Source organism: Anser cygnoides, chromosome 1, assembly GCF_040182565.1.
Source record: "Anser cygnoides isolate HZ-2024a breed goose chromosome 1, Taihu_goose_T2T_genome, whole genome shotgun sequence".
Lineage (NCBI taxonomy): Eukaryota > Metazoa > Chordata > Aves > Anseriformes > Anatidae > Anser > Anser cygnoides.
The window spans coordinates 145,858,236-145,864,289 of NC_089873.1; positions in this window are offsets into that span (position 1 = coordinate 145,858,236).

The window sequence follows — 6,054 nt, forward strand, 5'->3', positions numbered from 1 at the left end:
CCATCTTCAGCACATTTTAAGAATATTCATATAGTCAGTAATAACACCAAAAGTGTTTCTGAAGCTGCTCATCCTCCTTTGATGGCTTTATCTTTGGTGTAATAGGGCAGGTGACTGTCTCCAAACAGACCTGTGGCCCATTTCTGCATCAGTTCACACATGAATTTGTGACCTTATTTGCTGGGGTAGAGCTCTGACATTCTCCATTTACCAAGCACTTTTTTCAGCTTTTGTTTTGTATCTGGATTTCTGTTTTCAGAGTGGATATGAGGCTCTAATGTGGTCTAAAGATCATAATACACAGGCAGGCATACCCCTTGCCTTCTCAGGTATGTGACCACTGACACACTGTAAGTCATCATACAACTCAAATTATAAACAGCACAAGTGCTAGCCTAGCTGTGTGTTTCTATGCAACTGTCCACCAGTTCAAAGGTCCTTTACTGTAAGCTTAACAAAATGTGGGTCTCCTTTCAGACAGATTTATTGCTCAGGGATATGTTTCCCCAGAAATCCAATAAGCATTTCAATCAGCTTGATCTTACCTAGTTCAAGACACCCCCAAAAAGGTGGATCCTTGGTATGTCTGTTCCCCTTTGCTGGTCCCAGCTCAGCATCTTTTCCAAAAATCAAAAGGAGAATGACAAGCATTACATCCAAGTAGTTTGCCAAATAGCTATTTTGTACTATGTCCTATGTTAAGAGTCACTAATTTGTATTATAGTTTTATTTCGTTACAGTTATTTTATTTTTCTTACTCTTCATGTAGTTCACTGGTGCTGATCTACAACGCAGAAAGGCCTAAAAGATGTAGTTTCTGTCTCAGGGTCTTCCCTTCACCATATGTTTACTAAGTACTTATCACAATGGAGATTTGATGTGACTGGCTCCTGGGAACTGCTGGCAATATCAACGTTAAATAACGATAACAATACACAGCTTCCTCCCTTGCTTCTCTTTAATTATATACTCTGCACAGTTCTAATATAACAGTTTACCATAAGGCAGTGTATATCTTAGATCTGATTCACTCTTATTTACTCTAAGTTTAAAAAAATAATAATGCAATACAGCTGGTGTGAGACAATAAAAAAAAATGAACACGTTCTATTTTCTCTTTCAATCCCTTAATTTCTTCATTTCTAAATTTTTATGATAGCTTTCTTACAACATGTGTTGAAAAGCTAGTTAACTTCAGGTTGCCTGAAATTTCTCACAATGAAAGGCTTACTTTTAATTGCATACAACTTTGCCAGGGATCAGGCTACCAGCTGAAATTTTTCATGCCAGATGTCTGACTTAGATTGAATATTGATTTTCTTTTCTTCAGCATTTCAGGAAAAACAATTTTAGTTATTTCTGAGATTTCCGTAAACATGGAGTAAAGAAGCAGTAGAAATTGACTGGAACCAAATTTTAAACATATAACACTATAAAAATGCCACCCGTTCCCTTAGCGTGTTATGTAGATATAAATCATCAGAATCTGTGAAGCACTAATACCACGCACTGAAGAAACACCTGGAGGAAATCACCAATTCTGTTTTCATTATAAAGTTTGAATGAAGTGCAAAATATGTAAGGCCACATGATTAAAGAGGAAGATAAATTAAAATCGTGAAGATTTACTCTCATTGAAAGAGACAGTCATCTCAGGGAAAAAGTAGTATATGATCATGAAGGTAAAGACTATAATTAAGACAAGAGAACTGTATTAATATTTCACACACTATCTTAACTCTGCTTTTCTTATGTTTGTAAGTACTTAACTTTTCAGTCTTGTCACTCTTCACTGTTTGTGTTGGGTTTTTTTAAGATTATAAATCGACAGAAACTATGCCACACTATTAAATAATATGTCACGTGTAGTATTTGCCACAGAAGGAAAAAGAGTTTTTGCTTTGACATTTTATCCAGTTTACAATCAAAAGTGTCATAGCAGTGAACTGCACTGCCTGGAATCCTGAAATCTCAAAACTGCAGCTGTATCTGTATCTTCCCTCAAGGTAACAAGGGACTGTTACTATCTTCAAAATATATCTTCCAAAAGAGTTCTCGTCCAGGTGTTTTTTCTGAGCTGTTGAGCAAATAGATGGATAATTTCTTTGGGGACTCCATGGTTAATAAAGAAACTGCACAGGGGAATCTAAGATGGATGCTATCCCCCAAACCACAAACTCATTGTGAGGCCCTTTTTTGGAATAATTTTACCATAAACCTTTCTGTAGCATCTGTCTCAGAAAAGCTTTTATTACAGGGTTTACAACAAGCTGTAGCAAAAGATTTCTTATGAAGGGAACTCTTATCAAAACCTTGTGCTTTTTTGTTGTTGTTATTGCTTTGTTTTGTTTAAGGAAGCTAGTGGTTTTTTTAAGTAACTCTGTAGTCCGATTTTATAAACAACATCATTACACTATGCAACACTTAAACATAGAAATCTGCCAGAAAATATAATTTTACCTCAAAAGTGTGTTCAGACAAGCAGATATTTATTTTTTAGAGGTTTTATATTATGACTTAAACATGCGGCAGCTCAAATACTATTAATTATCTTCCTTATCATAAATGTTCACTCTGGTTAGACTTCAGTTTCTGTCCCTCACATTTCCCAGTATTCAGATTCCACCCAAAGACCAACTAGCAAGAAGCATTAAGACAAATAAACTAGGTGGCAATTAGCCTCCCTGGCCATAACCAGATGGTTTAGATTGGATCAACTCCACCTTTTTCTAAGCAAAATCTCAGTAATGGACATGGGTTTAAAAAAAAATAAAAAATCTTTACTGGTACCAAGAGAGAGTTCAAATAACTATATGTAGGCTGAGGAAATCTTTGGAAATATAAATTGAAGGCTCAAGTCATCTAATTTGGGATGAAAAACAGTGTTCTGAAACAATCTCAGTAGAGCCCTGTACCTTTGGTCTTCTGCTCCTTTATAGTTACCCTGCCCCTGTACATACTCCCCGCAAAAATATTCAAAGGATTTGACTGTCACTGAAGTAAACATACATTTTAATATTTAGAAAATTGCCACAAAAAAAGAAAAAAGGTGAGAAGGAGGAGAAAATTTGATGCCAGTTAGAGGAGTAAATCTCAAATACATTCAAGTAACTTACTTTGCATTGCTCCAGGTTTTCACTGTGGCTATTTAAAGTGAAATCTGGCCCTTTACTAGTGTTTAACAAAGTCTGGAAGATAAAACTGATAGCTCAGCGCAGAATGAGACTTTGGAAGCTTGCAGCAGACTGGAGCTATTTGAGAAAAACTTTGTTTACTGAGGTACGCATATTCATCAGATTATTCTTCAGTGCTTCACATTGATTCAGCTAATTCAACCTGAAAGGAAAGAGCAGTAAGGCAGTTCTGCCAACCCACCCCGTCTTCCAATTTTGGACTGCCCTGTGATGGAGTTAACAAGTCCAGTGCTGTCACTGTTCAAAATAGGATTATTGCAGTTGGGCAGGGGCTGTCTATGGTGATGGGCAGCCGTGAACTTCCAACATGGATAGAAAGACTTGAATGTGATGTGAGATGAGTAAACGTAGGCCAACTTTCTTAACTATGAAAACAAAGTTTTAAGATTACTGTTTGAATAGTGTGTTTTGCAAGCTATTTTCTTAATATATATATATAAGAGGATAAAATAATGTTCATGCAAGGAATTATTATTTTAAAAGCAACAAAGTGCCAATGGACTGCCCAATTGTCTTTCCTGGAAAATATGATTTCAGATCTAAGTGTTTCTATACCAGAAGAAAATCTTTTTGTAAATGTGTTCAGGTCTAGTATGGAAGTTAGGAACTCTGGCATCACAGTGCATGTTTTCCCAAAAGCCATAAAATTTACTGGAAACCATTTGTGCACACCCTCAGATATAAGAAATGAACCTTATGTATGGCTCTGTTTGATGGATGGGGTACAGCTGGCATAATGCACACAGGGATCCAGTGGAACAGGATCCTTCGCTAAGACAAGCACTAAAAAACTGCCTGAAATGGTACTAGTGGATTAGCAAAGGGATACTCAATTATTAAATCAATTAATGTTCACATCTCACTAAAATGATTGTTTCAGTCTTTCTATCTACATTCAGGCAAATGCAGCTTAAAAACCCAAAGCCATATCTGCTCAAGGAACCTGTGGTTTAAATGAACACTTCATGAGAGACAGAATGTATGATTGAAATTATCTGTGGTTAAATCACTACAGGAGTAGATACAGGTGTAAGGTAAAACAGCTACTGAAGTTGATTCACTGGTGGGAGGTTGTAAACCATTACAAATAAAAATTAATAAATTTTCAGGATTCATTTTAATGAATTTCATTGAAATTTAATTAATTTAAATTATTTATTTTTTAGAAATGAATAAAAATAATGTTTTGCACTTCAGTCCCATAAACAGTGGTCAATTAAGCCCACTAAGAACAGGAATTCTGACGTACTCTTCAGTGAAGACTGAAGCTAGAATTTAATCTAAGAAAGACTTATTAATTAATTAATTTATTTATTTATTTTGTCATCGCATAGCATTTTTTGAATGTGCCTAAGAAAGACTTCTGGCTAACACATTTTCCTAGAATTTTCCGTACTTTATATTGTCATGTGTTTCTCTGTATTGAGCTGCAGTAAAACAAAATAAAAGGTAATTAATCCTTTCCATAAATCTAATTTAATCTAATATTAGCATTTTAGCATTCCACCATTTTCTATCTCGTTTTTCTTGCTGGAGTTCACGTGTTTACTTCTAGTTGGGACAGCCTTAGCATTGTTTTCAATGTCTCTGACTTCTACTTATTATTGATGTTATGTTTGCCTACAATGGGATTTCTGTTGAGAAGGTGCCATGATGCTCCCCTGTATCTAAAGTACATCTCTGTTTCCTTTTGCAGGGAGGAGTTTTTACTGCAGTCTCCCAAAGCAAGCATTGCATCACTAGCGTCACTCAACAGTCCATGAGATGATTGGCTGGCAAATATAGTAACTTTTATAGCATATGATTTGTTGGTCACCTTTATTTGGGCTTCTTCAACCAAGCCAAGAGATCCGAAAGCAGTATTACGTGCACACTTTGCAAATATGGAATCTTAATTCTTTGCACAAAATGTACATAGTAAATGGCTGGGGCTAACATGCTCCTTGTCATGATGGGCTCACCAGCCTCTGAGTGGGCAGCCGAAGGCTCTCTGCTGGCCAGACATTTGGCAGAGAGCAGGAAGGAGCCAGCTCTCGTGTTGTTCATTGCCATGGGCTGAGCATTGCTGGTCTACCACCTTCCTCTTGTTTTTGTATCTTCCCAGATCACGGTTTTCCTTCTTGAGTCTATGATGATTTTATACAGTCTGTTTGATATTAGTTCTGACTTGAACCAGTCTCAGCTCTTTATTCCTATGGACATTTCATCTCTACTTTTCTATCCTGCCTGGACCAACAACCCATGTTACCTGCCTCTCATGGGCTGATAGTGACTGGTGAAGCTCAGCGTGACCTTCCCTTGGTAAAAACTGGGGCAACAACATGTATGGGTCCTCTTTGCATGTGTACCCTCATTTTCAGCCCTTAGGAGCCCATTGATCCAACATCATTTGGAGACAGAGGCCAAGTGCTCTTTCACAGAATATCTGATATCACCATTGCTCTGCAGGTGGGCTTTTAAAAAAGGCATGGCAAAATGGGAGACCCCCAAGTACCAGCAGTACTGTTGGTGGGAAACAGGGCTGCAAAACAGGTTTGGAAGGGAACTGTGGGGAAGGATGGTTGCAATCAGCCCCCTGTAGTCTGCCCCATGCTGGGTCCAAGGGCAGTGCAGGAAGGGTGCCAGGGAGGGCAAAGAGAGCACAGAGTGCACCTTCCCTCTCCCTACATTTGCTTTCTCCCCTTTCTCCATCCCTCTTTTCAGCATGCCTCTATTGATCAGCTTTCTTTTCCTCCTCTTTCCCTTTGGTTCCACACGATCCTGTTCCTTCCCATCTCCCCCTCATTCCCTTTTGTTTTCTCACCCCAGTTTTACTTCCTGACCCTGTTTCCCTGCCATGGCACGACAATCACTCTCCCTT